The 12,647-nt window shown below is 43.3% G+C and overlaps 1 protein-coding gene across 8 annotated transcripts in view; it reads right to left on the bottom strand.

Annotated features, from left to right (window-relative positions):
* EXOC1 (exocyst complex component 1) overlaps positions 1-1,703 on the bottom strand; it is a 56,781-nt gene extending 55,078 nt beyond the window's left edge. For 7 of the 8 annotated variants that reach the window (XM_073341991.1, XM_073341989.1, XM_073341986.1 and 4 more), the window contains exon 1: positions 1,525-1,702. The gene's annotated coding sequence lies outside the window, so the exon portion shown is untranslated. Of the gene's footprint in view, positions 1-1,524 lie in introns of all 8 variants that reach the window. The other variant, XM_073341992.2, reaches the window with a different exon arrangement.
* Positions 1,704-12,647: the final 10,944 nt, after the last annotated feature.

The following is a 12,647-nucleotide window of genomic DNA, read 5'->3' on the forward strand; positions in this document are numbered from 1 at the left end:
AAAGCCTAAAATGAAGTATGAGAGAACTGTAGATAAAGCTTTTTTGGCTCAGTAACAAGCTTTGAGAGGAGCTAGGAATATAGGACTCCCGAGGCATTGAATCCAGTTCTCTGCTATCACAGGCAACCCCATCATATACTCCCATTCATAAATTTATCAAGCTCCATCATAAAACTAGTTAGGCTGTTTGCCCCCATTACTCCTATTGGGAGGCTGTTCCAGAACCTCACTCCTCTAATGGTTAGAAACTTTATTCTACTTTCCAAACTAAATTTATCCATGGCCAGGTTATACCTATATGTCCTTGCTCCATCATGGTCCCTTAGCTTAAATAGCTCTTCTCCTACCTGATATCTCCCCAGATCTATTTAGACAGAACAGTCATATCCCCACTCAGCCTTCATTTTGCTACATTAAACAAGCCAAGCTTTTTTAATCTCCTCTCATAAGATTCTTCTGAAACTGAGACCAATCCAGAGTCTGAAAAAGCCAGTTTCCATTCAGAGCCTCCCTATGACGAAAAGGGGAAGAGCAGATGACATCCTACTTGTCTTCATGTAATCACCTCACAGATCTAATTTACCTGCGAAGCACTTCGATATCACAACAACAAAAACTACAAGGAAAACCTTCAATAAGCAGAGAGTGTGCCAGGCAAGTCTATTTACTGAGCCCTGCCAGTATGCACACACTAGAAGAAACAGACCCTGCCCTGAGAAAGTTACAAATAGCCTATTGAACTGGAATGCCTTCCAAGGAACAAGGAATCTCTTCTGCGATATATGCAAAAGAGTGTATGCAACGTATAATTAACAGCCTGGCTTTTAACTTATGCCCTGCCATGACAACGACATATGCTGAACTCCCACAGCGAATGTCCTGTAGCTGGCACTGCCCTATCCCAGCGCAGACCGAGTCCCCTCCCGAGACTGCAACACGAGTAGTAACGTCCTGCCTCCCGTTAACTGGGAAATCCACTCACAGAAACACGGACAACAGTAAATCCGGTCCACTTAAGACAGACAGAACCACGTCAGGTAGGCTGCGAGCCCCGGGCCCCGCTGGCTTTACCACCATTTCCTTACATCGTTTTCCCTTGTTGGTGTGGGAGGGTGCGAGGCGGACTGCGCAGAGCGCTGTCAGACTGGCCCGGCGGGGACCGCGGCCTCAACCCCCGCGCGGTGTCAGGGGACACCTGTTACAGCCGCGACGCGCCCGCAGGCAGCGCCGGCCTCTGCTCGCGGGGCGCGGCCGGGATCAGTGCCCGTCACCGCCGTGACTGCACGGGTCGCGGGGGACGAAACGCCGCTGGTGGCCGGGCGCCTGGCGGTCAGGGAGAGCGGAGCCCTGGCGCGGTCACTACACCGGGGCCGCCCCCCAGACCAGAGAGACGGGCGCGGCGCCGCCGCGGCGGGGACCGGGCACTGACACACGGGGCGGGGGCTGTTCGGAGCTACAGCCGCAGGGGGCGGTGCTGCCCGGTCTCTGCGCGGAGCGGGGTTACCGGGGCCAACTCCCCCTTACCGCGGGGCCCGGGCAAGCGTGCGCAAAGACAGGGGCGTGTCTCCTCCTTAGGGCGCAGCGGCTCCGCCTCCGGCCCATTTAACGCCGCCGCCGCTCGCAAAGACCCGGCCGCTGCCGCGCAACAGGGAACCGCGGCGGCTTCCTCTTCCTGTCACGTGACGAGGGCGGCCCGGAAACACCGCAGACTACTGAGGGAGGCTCTCGCTGAACAGGGCGACGCCTCTCGGCGGGCCGGAGCAACCGCCCAATCACTGCTGTCCTCGCTGGCTCGGCAAGGAAGTGGGGAGGGCGATGGAGCGAGCAAATAGGAGCCCAGGCAGGCGGCAGGGGGCGTGGCTCCTCTTGGGTCACCGTGGGGGAGAGGGGAATGAAGGGGAAGGGTGGCACGGCTGATCTGGGACTGTGGGAGGCAGCGGGAGAGGTCCTGAGTCCGGCGTGGGGAGGGGGAACTAAACTAGGGCAACAGGATCACCAGGCCCGAGCCAGGCCCCCAGGGCACTTGTCAGCAGCACCATTGCCTTTTTGCAGAATTTATATGTTAAAAATTAACTTTCTAGCCCTTTTGCTGACTAGAAGCCCTTTGGCAGGTGATACTGGAGTATACTGGATACCACTGAGCCTGACACCATCATCACCCTAAGAACGGAGAACTGCCCCCTTCATCTCACCGGTGGGTTAACTCTGAGTCATAATGGCAAGTGAAATATTATAAACAAAAGTAATTTTCCCTCTGTTGATATTCACCCCTTCTTGTCAACTGTTGAGAATAGGCTACTTCCACCTTAATTGAATTGGCCTTCCTAACACTGACCCCAACCCCCACCCCCTTGGTAAGGCAACTCCCATCTTTTCATGTGCTGTAATATGTATACTCCTTACTGTATTTTTCACTCCATGCATCTAATGAAGTGGGTTTTAGCCCAAGAAAGCTTATGCCCAAATAAATGTGTTAGTCTCTAAGGTGCCACAAGAACTCCTCATTGTTTTTGCAGATACAGACTAATACGGTTACCACTGTCATTAAATCTGTCATTATTAACCTTGTTCTTTATGACAGGTTTCAGAGTAACAGCCATGTTAGTCTGTATTCGCAAAAAGAAAAGGAGTACTTGTGGCACCTTAGAGACTAACCAATTTATTAGAGCATAAGCTTTCGTGAGCTACAGCTCACTTCATCAGATGAAGCTCACGAAAGCTTATGCTCTAATAAATTGGTTAGTCTCTAAGGTGCCACAAGTACTCCTTTTCTTGTTCTTTATGCAGCACTATCAGTGTAGTAGCTGCTTTACCTGCAAATATGAAGACAAAGTCCCTGCCCCAAAGAGTTTGCAACCAAGCAGACAAGAGAGAGATGTAATGTAGGATGCAACAAAAGCAAAGTTGATTGCATATTGAAGTGTATGATGTTTGTGTATCATCAGCTGGCTTCATGACAGGGACAGCTAAGAGCTTTTATGCTGGACACTTAAGTAAAACATCCAGCTAAGCTGGTATTGTAAGTGAAATTTGGGAGTACGACAAGGCTTGAGTATCACTTCTCTAACACTCTCTTGGTGAAGGTTTCCTCAGAAGCAAGGTGAAAGTTTGAACAACTAAACTTAAATACAATTGTTAAATGGTGAAATGTAAAACTAAACAACACAGAGTGGTTAAAAACAGCAGTATCTGATCAACTCTGGATCCTTTTCCACTGATCTACAGCCACTGACCTTTTGGCACAGTTTTAAGTGCAGCATGTACTACTTCTGCCACTTCTTTTAAAACGAATTAGTCTGTGCTGTTATAAAATAGTGTTAAGTAAGTTGCATGTGAAAGACATATTGCACAACTTCTCTGTAGAGTTGCTCTGAAAATTGGGTTACTACAATCCTTATAATGTACAGAGGGACATAGGTTTTTAACTTGAAAATTGCCACGAAACACAAAGTAAATAATGCACTTCTATCATTTTTCACATAAGGATCTCAAATCACTTTATAGCCCCACAACCCCAGTTTCAGATAGGCAAGGGGCACAAGGTTCACATTACACATAACGGAAAAGCAGATTATCATGTGGGGTTGAAAGCAGAAGTTATTTAACAGTACTTTGCAACTCTACACAACAGTTCAGGATAAGAAGCGAAGAAGTCCATATCCCATTAAAACTGCAAGGGAATTACCTGATTTGGAATTTGTTCAGTACTTCAGAATTAAAACCCCCTTGTTTGCAAAGAATACCATAGAAACTTTAACCATAAGTGTTCAGGACTTTGGCTTTACGTCTAATCAGAAAGCATCTTCAGCAGCTCAGAGTCCTCTAGCATCAGTACTAATTCAGGGGGAAATGTGATACAGAATCACTCACACCTGCAACACCTAGGATTTGGATTTTGTCCCTTCAAAGACAGACTCAACGCAAGCATGTATAGCTAATTAGATCTGATAGGATCACAGTAATACAATGAAAAATTATGTCCAAATTAGGGATATAAATAACATATAAAAACAGTAACCGTGTAACGGTTAAACGTTTACCTGGGAAACTAGGAGTGTGGAGGGGTATAGAGGGGTGTTATGTTTTAGGTGGGGCTCCGCTGCTGTTGCCACGCCCAGAGATCCCTGCTGCTGCCCCCGCATCTGGGGCCCTGCCGCTGCCCAACATACCAGCATGCCCAGGGTCCCGGCAGCCGGGACGGACCCCAGCCAGGGGCTGGCAGCCCAGAGGGACCCCGGGCGTGCTGGGATGCCGGGCGGCAGCAGGGTGGCAGCCGGGACCCCAGACATGGAGCTGATAGCCAGGCCAGACCCCGGCAGCCGGGACCCCATCTGGGACGGACCCAGGTGCACTGGGATGCAGGGCAGCAGCCAGGACCTCGGGCGTGGGGCTGGCAGCCCAGAGGAATCCTGGGCAAGCGGGGCGGCAGCCGGGACCCTGGGCAGAGTTTAACCATAAACAGAAACTGATAAGCATCAAGCTTATCAGTTAACTGGTTAAACCCTTACATCCTTAGTCCAAATTCTGCCTCAGACTTTTGTATACAACTCCTATCACCTTTGATGAGGTGATTGCAGTTTGGTCTGTACTGTGAGTGAGCATCTCTTTGTGGTCAATAAACCTCATTCATATTTAGCATTGGTTGCATAAATTCTCATAGAATCATAAAAATATAGGGCTGGAAGGGACCTCAAGAGGTCATTAAGTCCAGCCCCCTGCACTGAGGCAGGGCCACATAAACCTAAAACATCCCTGACAGGTGTTTGTCCAGCCTGTTCTTAAAAACCTCCAGTGACAGGGGATTCCACAACCTCCCCTGGAAGCTTCCACAACCTTCCCTCTCTGGAAGCTTAATCCAGAGTTTAACTACCCTGAGAGTGAGAGTTAGAAAATTTTTCCTTATATCTAACTTGAGTCTCCCTTGCTGCAGATTAAGCCCATTATTTCTTGTCCTACCTCCAGTGGAAACTGAATCATATTCTCATAGCTCTGCAAGTCTCTCATTCATGAAGAGCTGAGATATGACTGAAATTCTTCCAAGTTACTGGCAGTGAATAGTTAAATAATCCATTACTTCTGTCATTGCACAAAAGGTCCAGCTACAGTGATACATGATGAGACTATGACACATAAACATTTTGTGCTAAGCTTTGATAAGTACCTCGAGACTTATTCTTATGATGGTCTAATTGTCAATACATGTGGACTTTAACTTAAAAATCTACATTGTAAAACTACAGCGTCATCCTTCGTACACTGTTTTGTTAATTGACTGAAACAGTTGAAGCAGTATCAAGGGATATGCTTCTAGGTGGATATATCTTGTGTTTGTAACTCATAAAACAATATACTGTGTACATCTTCTATAATGTATCATTCATGAGGGGCAAGGTTAAAAGAAAATTTACAATCTGATAATTTCTCACACAAACCACAAAATATAACTGTCTCTGGTAGGATCTGCAACAGACTGGACAAAGTGCCTGTAAAAGATTGCATAGAATTTGCATGCAGCTTCAGCAGTATATTAGTCATATAATCATTTTTTTAAATTCCCAGTTTTTCTAACTTCAGACTCTTAATTCTATTGCCACAAAAACAAAACAACAACCTCTAGAATGAGTTAATGCACAGGGTTACATATTTTAACACAAAAACATTATGAGAGTCTCTTTTAAGGCATGAACAACACTTTTACCTCTCTACCCATGCTCTCATTCTATAGGTGGGCTGAGGGACCCTTATATCTTGCTATACCAATTTTAACTTTGCCCTTGTGACACTGTGTTCTTTAATGACACAGTACAACCTTCAGTTAATGTTGGGAGAAGATATGAGGAGGTCTTTAATTTATATTGTGAAAATGTATAGAGTTGGAGTATCCATATGACAGGAAGAAGAGTAGTAAGGGGAGAGCTCTGGGCCATACTGGGAGGGTAGGTGGGATGACATAAATCTATTCTCATGTGCAACGCGAACAAGGACCTGAAATAAGATTGGTGAGGGCAACTTGGACTCTTCCATTGTCCGATTCACTTCAAATGTGGTAGAAATATTGTACCTCGGTCCAAGACACACACTATCAGATTTTAGCATACTATTCCTTTATGGATATTAGAGTGGAGAATGGCAATATCAGGCTTACCATGGAAATTCAGTGGCAACCTGAACTATGGAATAGCTGGTGCAACCCCATATTAGTTTAATTTCACATTCAAAGACAGTTTAGTTACCAGAGAGGAAAAAATACAAACGTTTTGAGTGCGAAAGGAATACCTCACCTAATTGTTTTTCTGTCTTTAAGTTAAATGCTAACTTAGTTCCCTTCAAAATTTCTAGGAATATCCTTCTACTGAGTTTATGAAAATTTTCATCCTAAAAACATTTTATATAAAAAATAAGGAGTTGAAATTATAACCTCTGCTATAATTTTTCCTGCACAGACTGTAGAATCACTAGCGTCATGCTGACAGGTTTCAGAGTAGCAGCTGTGTTAGTCTGTATTCGCAAAAAGAAAAGGAGTACTTGTGGCACCTTAGAGACTAACCAATTTATTTGAGCATAAACTTTCGTGAGCTACAGCTCACTTCATCAGATGCATTCAGTGGAAAATACAGTGGGGAGATATATATACATAGAGGACATGAAACAATGGGTGTTACCATACACACTGTAATGAGAGTGATCAGTTAAGGGGAGCTATTACCAGCAGGAGAGCGGGGGGGGAGGGGGAACCTTTTGTAGCGATAATCAAGGTGGGCCATTTCCAGCAGTTGACAAGAACGTCTGAGGAACAGTGTGGGGTTAAGGGGGGGAATAAACATGGGGAAATAGTTTTACTTTGTGTCATGACCCATCCACTCCCAGTCTTTATTCAAGCCCAAGTTAATTGCATCCAGTTTGCAAATTAATTCCAATTCAGCAGTCTCTCATTGGAGTCTGTGTTTGAAGTTTTTTTGTTGAAGAATTGCAACTTTTAGGTCTGTAATCGAGTGACCAAAGAGATTGAAGTGTTCTCCGACTGGTTTTTGAATGTTATAATTCTTGACGTCTGATTTGTGTCCATTTATTCTTTTACGTAGAGACTGTCCAGTTTGACCAATGTCCATGGCAGAGGGGCATTGCTGGCACATAATGGCATATATCACATTGGTAGATGTGCAGGTGAACGACCCTCTGATAGTGTGGCTGTTGGGATTAGGCCCTATGATGGTGTCCCCTGAATAGATATGTGGACACAGTTGGCAACGGGCTTTGTTGCAAGGATAGGTTCCTGGGTTAGTGGTTCTGTTGTGTGGTGTGTGGTTGCTGGTGAGTATTTGCTTCAGGTTGGGGGGCTGTCTGTAGGCAAGGACTGGCCTGTCTCCCAAGATCTGTGAGAGTGATGGGTCGTCCTTCAGGATAGGTTGTAGATCCTTGATGATGCTGGAGAGGTTAGAGAGGTTTTAGTTGGGGGCTGAAGGTGATGGCTAGTGGCGTTCTGTTATTTTCTTTGTTGGGCCTGTCCTATAGTAGGTGACTTCTGGGTATTCTTCTGACTCTGTCAGTCATGCTATAACACATTTGAAAAGTTAATGGGAAGAGAGGGAATTAAAACTTTAAACACATTGGTTTATGCATTTATTTTCAATGTCTTATCTAACTGACATTATCCTGTACTGCCATTACTGAACAATAAACACACAAGGAGAATGGGTGGGAATTATTCCATGTTCATAGGTCAGATTGCATTCTGGAAGGGAAGGAGTATAGGAGGAGCCATGACGTTCACCTTTGGAGGTTTCCTACAAATCTTTTTCTCAAGGACTAAAGGGGAAGGGAACCCCAAATTCCATGGACACTTGACCCCTCCACACTGCTTCTCTATCATCCCCTTTTCCCTGGCAGTACAGTTCTCATAGGTATAATATTGCAACTGGCCAGACCGCACCATTGCAACCATCCACTCCCTTCTGGTCCGCCCCCACAGATATTCCCTAGGACGGGAGCCCTGAAATCCTGAGGAGTCCAATCCTCAAGGAGAATCCACATCTGGTCTTCTGTGTGGCTAGCCAAAGGGGAAAAGGGGACTTTGTTAGGCAATGCCCCAGCATGAGCTGTGGCATCCTTTTCACTCACCAAAGCTGAGGAGAGGATTTTCTCCAAAGGGAATAAATTCTGTTGATTTACATAATGGTGAAGTTACTTTGGCAATTCCAATGCCAGTCTGAAATCATTATGATTTTCATTGTGTTGACACGTAGTACTTTGACCACTCTATCTGTAGTGTTTCAGGAATACAGAGACCACCTCCTCTCCCATTTGCAGTTCCATAAGATCCCTGCTATAGCTAGAGCAGTTTCTCATGTGGAGCGATGCTGCTTAAGTATATGGGATGCAAAGAGGTATATACATACTGAAAATAGACAATACATTAGCACTTTGTATGCCGCTATTTTCAGTATGTAATTAAAGAGATAAATTAATTGAGGTTTTAAGACCCTAAATATGACCATAAAGTCAGATGGAAAAAGTCTTCTCGACCCTAAATATGTAGTTTTGTTTGCTTGTCTTTTATAGGTGCCACTCTATTGCTTGGACATGAAAGGAAAAACACAATAGCCTCTAATTATATTAGACCTACCAAAATAAGTTGCATCCATGTTACTGGGAGCAGAATTTGGCCCAGTAATTTTGTCTTTACAGTATTTAAAGTATTTAAAGTACTTAAAGTATTGTCTTTACTGGCTTTACAGCACTCAAATCTGTTTTAGTACACCACGTTATTTTTGTACTTAATGTACTTTAAATGCCTGGGTTTTGTTTCATGAAAATAATACAGTCAGGCAGGCACACACAGAATGGAAATCAATATTTGCTGAATGGAAAAGGACTAAATTGGTAGTGGGAAATGTTTTTTCTAGTCCCTAAAATGTATTATAAACTGTGTCAAATTTAAAACAAACACGTGGAGCCCCATCCTGTTTTCACAGAAATGAGGGGCAAAACTTTTACTTGACAGTGTCCCTTATGATAACCCTTTTTAAAATATAGTAAGAAGATTCTTACATGGTGTAAATTAGCATAGTGCCACTGGCTTCAATGGAACTAAACCAATTTATATCATTTTAAGATCTGGCCCAATATAAGCTTCTTGTTGATATTTAAAGTTTATATGTGACAAAATGAATAGGAAATCTATGTATAATGCATGGACAGACAGAGGAGAGATAAAATATGATATAAATGAATGTTACATTTTTTTAAAGTGTGCCAAAGTCCTCTTGTCTTGTGTAGGCAAGCATTCCCATGTAGTCTCAGTTCTAATATTAGTTTAAACATTAAAAAAGAACATTTCTCATGACAAAAAATAAATTAAAAAAAAAACATTTTATGGCAGAATACTTTCTTCCTCTTTACCTCCCAGGCATCTGAGTGAACCTCTCTTGCCCACTGTCTCTTGTTTTACACCTTCCTGCTACTGTGGAATTCTTATATTTTCCTCTAAAGCAGCTGGTACTAGTGTCAAAGACTGGACATGATGGATCTTGGGTATGGCAATTCCTATGTTCAAAGGGTTGCTCAGATGGGATCCAAGGCACTAACTCTCTTCTCATTTTGGGAAGCAATGTTTTTCTCCTTTAAACTCCTTTCTATCCTCTCTCACCACTAAAAGCCTTTTGTAAGAATGATACAAATGCATTTCTGTAGATCAGTGACTCTGAGAGATTCCTACTGCAAGTGTCTGTCACTGCTGTTTCTCTGCCTATTAGATTTTGGAATAGTCTCACTAGGAATTAGTGGAAGCCCCAGCTGTCACATTTTAAACTACATTGTATGTCTAGAGCACGAGAAAATGTACTCTAGGGAACAGTTCTGCATTAGTAGAGAAGTGGGATAGATGATCTGTCAGGTCTTTTCCATTTATAATTTATCTGATTCTATATCTCCATGGCATAATTGTATTCCACTAACCAGAGAGTGATAGTCTCCTGTATCTCAGAACACGAGTTTTCACAGTGCTACCATATCAGCGTGACAATACAGAGTGTCCTGTTATTTGGGGCCTCATCTAAAGCCCAATTAAATAAATAGGGGTCTTTCCACTGATTTAAATGAGCCTCAGATCAGGCCCCCACGCATTTTTTATCATTGTTAATTTTGAAGGAATTTAAATGGAAACTTCTCATTTGTCTCACCTTTCCTCCCTTTTGATCTGATCATACACTTAGGGATGGATTATACTCTTATCAAACAAATTACATGTCAAACCGGTTTTAATTGCATTATTTCACATACAATACAAGATTATTTATTTTCATATAGTCATAGTGATAGATATAACAGTACAATGATTGAAAGATATGAACAGTTCATCCAAGTGCATTAAATATCTTTGAGCATTATATAGGAATTTAGCTAGAGTTACATCTAATCAGTTTCCAGTACAACGCAGAAAATCATTGGTCAGAAATTCAGCTACTCATAACATATCTTCAAAAGGAAAGTCCTGGAGTATTTATTATTAAGTGTTTAATCCTTTTTGATTGACTACAGTCTTAATGATGGGAATTTGCCCACCCAGACCACATGTCCTTCTGCTTATAAAGTACAGAGTTTGTGAGTATTCTAGAAAATATTATGACCTATACAATAATAGACAGTCCAAAAAAGTCTTGACTTAAATCACATGTAACAACTGCCCTAGCTACTGGCTATTAGAGAGGATTTAGTACAGCTTGAGTGGCAGGCAAATTAGCTCATAAAGGTATGAGACATACAATACTTTGTTTAGATTATCCCAATGGATAGATTATCCCAAAGTATCAACATAGTTTTATAAATTGTATTTATAAAAACAGTGCTCCTTCTCTATAAAGATGCATACAGCTAGATAGCTAATATAAGGGGAAAGCTTGTAATGGATTTCAGTGGATCTCATATGACCTAGAATCAGATTGACTTAGAGAACTTTCAAGGGTAGCCTTATAACGAAGATTTATGTTAAAAGGAGCCTTGTATATAACATACATCTTAGACCCTAGAATTAACTGTGTACTTAGCATATAGTCAAAGGGCAGAACTTCATATCAGTCAGGAAGGTGGGAAGCATTTAAACAAGTCAAGTAAAAAGCTGTACATTTTATACAATCTGTTATAAATAATTATTCTTTTATTTGATTTTGTTCGACTTGAATTAAAAATGCACATATATAGGTTCCTTCAATCCAGGGATCTCAAAGTGCTTAAAGATATTAATGAAGTAAGCCTTACAATATCCCTGTATTACTATCCCCTTACAATATTACTATCCCCTTACTAAGCCTTACAATATCCCCTGTATTACTATAGGATATACTGAAGCTCAGAGAAGTTAATTGACTTGTCACAAACAAAGTTAATGTCAGAACTGTGTATTAGAACCCAGATCTCAGTTCCCAGTTCTGTGCCTTAACTTCAGAGTCATCCTTCCTCTATTTTAGGGGTCAATCATGGGCCCACATGTGCACCCGTGCAGGAGGGTAAGGGAGCATAAGAAGCCTCCTTATGCCTTGCATGAGCTACCTCCATCACCAGAGCCTTCACAGGCAGTAGAGAAGAGAGGCCACTGTCAGACAGCTACTCCCCATCCCACCGAGTTTATGGGACTGAGTAGGGAAGACTGGGAATTGACTCCATCCCCACCAGTGCACTGCCTCGTGCACCAGATTCATCACAGAAAGGGAAATAATTTGGGCTCGCAACAGACTGACCAAGTTTCCTATCATGTCAAGGAATGTCCCATTTATAACCAAAAAACTCCTGACTCGTGATTTAATAATGTTATCTCCTGCAGTGCAGGAGAAGAAGTTGAAAGCAATTTGGCGTGAAATTGGTCATTAAATGATAGATTGCATGATTCTGAGGAAAGGAAGGAGTGAGAGCAGCAGAATAAGGACAATGGGCAACAAAAAAGCAAACTTTAACAAACTCAGAGAACTAGTAGGTAAGTTCCAGGGGAACAAAATCTAAGGGAAAAGGGAGTTCAGGAGAACTGGCAGTTTCTCAAGGAGACAATATTAAATGCACAACTACCAACTATTCTGATATGAAGGAAAGATAGGAAGAATAGTAAAAAGCCAATAAAGCTCCATCAGGAACTCTTTAATGACCTGAAAATCAAAAAGGAATTGTACAAAAAGTGGAAACATGGACTAATTTTTTATTTCAGAAGGTGGAGAAAGCTACTAGGGTAGAGGCTGTTCTAGATTTGATTTTGACAGATAGGGAGGAATTGGTTGGGAATTTGAAAGTGGAAGGCAGCTTAGGTGAAAGTGATCATGAAATGGTAGAGTTCATGATGTTAAGCATTGGCGGATTAGCAACTGGGCCAATGGGGCCCGTACCCAGAGACCCCGACCAAGTGGGGCACCACCACGCCCCAACCCACTCTGCGCGACCGATGTGCCTGCCGGGGAGCAGAATTGGGGCATGGGGGCTTGCCTCACTCCACATTCCCAGTGCTCCTGCCGCTCCCTGCACCATGACCCGACTCCCCGGATTGAGCATCGGGCGGGAAGAGCGGGACAAGCCCGGTGCCCCGACCCCATTTCCCCAGCAGGAGTGCCGGAGGGAGGGGGAAGGGGGGGCTGCAGGTGGAAGGGGTGGGGAGTGGTCCCCACTTGTTC

The sequence above is a fragment of the Lepidochelys kempii genome, chromosome 4 (assembly GCF_965140285.1).
Source record: "Lepidochelys kempii isolate rLepKem1 chromosome 4, rLepKem1.hap1, whole genome shotgun sequence".
Classification (NCBI taxonomy): Eukaryota; Metazoa; Chordata; order Testudines; family Cheloniidae; genus Lepidochelys; species Lepidochelys kempii.